Raw genomic sequence first — 3,015 nt, 5'->3', positions numbered from 1 at the left:
AAAAAAGTGAATGTTCAAAAGATGTACTGAGCTTGGACCAGCAGATGGCATAATGATTATGTTGCTGGACTCCCACGTAGTTGACTGCAATTCAAGTCCTGTACCCAGTGGCTTAAAACTTATGCTGGGCGCGTGTGCATGTGTGCCCAAACACTTGAGAGGAGAACGGAGGAGAAGGGATTGTGGTGTGACCATTCCCCGGGGATGACACTTTCAGTTTGTCTTTCCTGCAAGCGCACAGACTCTATAGCAACAATTTCTCTCTAAAAATAAAAATAAAAATGTACTGAACAATAGGTTTCTTTAAATTGTTTTAAAAGTCCTGGATGGTAGGAAATGTACAGGGGTGGAGGGGTGGAAGGGTGAAGGTGGAGTGGGTGAGTGGGGCATGGAGGGGTGGTTAACCAATGCAGCTTCAGAACAGTGAACACTTTCAGGACCAGCAGATGGCGTAATGGCTACATCACTGGACTCCCATGCCCTATAACAAAATTAAAATTATAATAATAATAAAATAAAATAATTCTTAAAAAAAATTATAATGGCTCAGCTGAAAATACAGACTGATATTGGCATTGGTGCATTAGTTCCCGCTCAGCGCTGGTGACAGAGGTCTCCTCTGCAGTCATGCTGGGCCAACAGGGAAAGTCGACCGCAATTCGAGTCCCAGACCCGGTGACTTAAGCTCATGCTGGGCGCATGTGCGTGTGTGCTCAAGATCCCAAGAGGAAAATGGAGGAGAGGAGATTGTGGCATGGCCATCCCCCCCCTGGGGGGGTTGATTTCTCACTTTCTGTCTCTCTGTCTCTCTCTCTCTCTCTTTCTGGCAAGCACACACACCCTATAGCAAAAACCTCTCCTAAATAAATAAATAAATAAAAAGTAGCGAGCACCTTTCCCTCTTCTTATTTATTTTCTTTCTTTCTTTTTTTTTTTTTTTTTTTTTTTTACACTGCTCTGTTTTATTTTCTAAGTCTAGGATGTTCTTTTGAGACCTCTTTCAAAGCATTTTCTTTTCCTGGTAGCTGTCCCCTGACAGATTGCCAGTGCCATGTATTGCTTGTCTCAAGGAGTAAGAAGGAAGAGTCAATGAAACTATGTATGTCCTCCTTTCATCCACAATCACATACTAGGTACAGTGAAAACCTCAGTGGCCAGTTATTAGGAAACCAGTCAATGTAGACAGAGAAGAGTTTTTGTTTTTTTCTTTTTTTTTCTGTTTTATTGTGCATTGATTATAAACCAATGTACATATACACATGTATATGTAAAAAAATTTTTTAAAAAAGAACATTTATGAACCAATTTTAAAAATAAAACATTTGAAACCTCTTGTAACTTTCCCAATTTCATTTCATCCTATCCTTCACATTCATCATTCAAATGTTTATTTAATGTCCCATAAGAGCTGGGCACTTTGCAGGTTCTTGAGAAATACCAGTCAACAAAACAAACAAAATCTCCATTCTTTTTTTTTTGGAGAGATTTTTGCTATAGGGCGCGTGCGCTCGCCAGACAGACAGAGAGAGACATAGAGACAGAAAGTGAGAAATCATCCCCCAGGGGGGATGGTCACGCCGCAATCCCTTCTCCTCTATTCTCCTCTCGGGATCTTGGGCACGCACGCACACGTGCCCGGCGTGAGTTTTAAGCCACTGGGTCTGGGACGCGAACCACAGTCGACTACGTGGGAGTCCAGCAACATAGCCATTACGCTAACTGCTGGTTCCCAAAATCTCCATTCTTGTGTTACATTCTAGTAGGGGATGACAGATATTAAATGCATAGAATATGCGATTTATATGGTCTACTGAAAGATGGTAGGTGATGAGTGCTACTTTCAAATAGTAGAGCAAAAGGAGGTAGGTCTTAGGAATGTGGGGATGGAGGAGGTGACCTACAGTTGTAAATAGAGTGGTCAGGGCAGGTCTCCTTAAGGAGATGACATTTGAGTAAAAACTTGAAGAAGGTGAGGAAGTTGGCTGGGAAGATCACTAGGGGAAAAACTCCCCCTGCAAAGGCTCTAAGGAATCACTTCCATGGCAGGCAGGAGGAACAGCAAGGAGGGCAATGTGGCTGGAGTAGAAAGAGGCCAGAGGTATCAGGTTGTATACAAAGGCATTTGCCGTAAGTGGGAGTGAAACAGAGAATTGCTGATGAGTTTTGAGCAGAGTACTGACATCATCTGACCCACATTTTGAAAGAATCATTATTGTGACGATGTTGAAAATAGGCAATAGATGAGCAAGGATGGAAGCAAGATCCTTAGTGTAAAAATAATCCAGGGGAGTCGTTATGGGTGTCTCAACCCAAGTGGTAGCAGTAGAAGTAGTGAGAATAGACTCTGAATGTATTTTGAAGGTAGAGTCAATAAGAACTGATAGCTTCTACATGTGAAGTGAAAAGTCAAGAATAACCAAGACTTTGGGCTCAAATAACTGGAAAACTGTAAGTGGAATAGGTTTGGTAGAGTGTAAGGAAACAGAAGTTCAGTTTTTGGACACATTGCCTTTGAGGTAACAGTGGAGAAGTCAAGTAAGCAGCTAGGCATCTAGTTAGGCTGTTTTTTTTTTTTTTTTTTAGAGGTTTTTGCTATAGGGGGCGGGGCCTCGCGGGACAGAGCAGAAGACAGAAAGCGAGAAATCACCCCCCAGGGGGGATGGCCATGCCGCAATCCTTTCTCCTCCAGTCTCCTCTCTGGGTCTTAGGCAAGCACACACATGCGCCCAGCTTGAGTTTTAAACCACCAGGTCTGGGACGCGAACCGCGGTTGACTATGTGGGAGTCCAGTGATATAGGCATTACGCTAACTGCTGGTCCCAAGTTAGGCTGGTTTTATATAAAGTTTTGGGCACTCTACTCTTTCATATAAATTTTAGCATCCATAGGTCAAGTTCTACAAAAAGATAATTTTGAATTTTTCTTGGAAATGCATTGGGTGAGGACATGGGGGGGGGCTGATATCTTTATGACACGCTTCTAACTATTCATGACCTTCATAGTATCTTTTTCAAT

Source organism: Tupaia chinensis, unplaced genomic scaffold (assembly GCF_000334495.1).
Source record: "Tupaia chinensis unplaced genomic scaffold, TupChi_1.0 Scaffold000647_1, whole genome shotgun sequence".
In the NCBI taxonomy this organism is placed as follows: domain Eukaryota; kingdom Metazoa; phylum Chordata; class Mammalia; order Scandentia; family Tupaiidae; genus Tupaia; species Tupaia belangeri.
The sequence above is the reverse complement of the archived record's forward strand: the minus strand, read 5'-3'. Positions refer to the sequence as shown.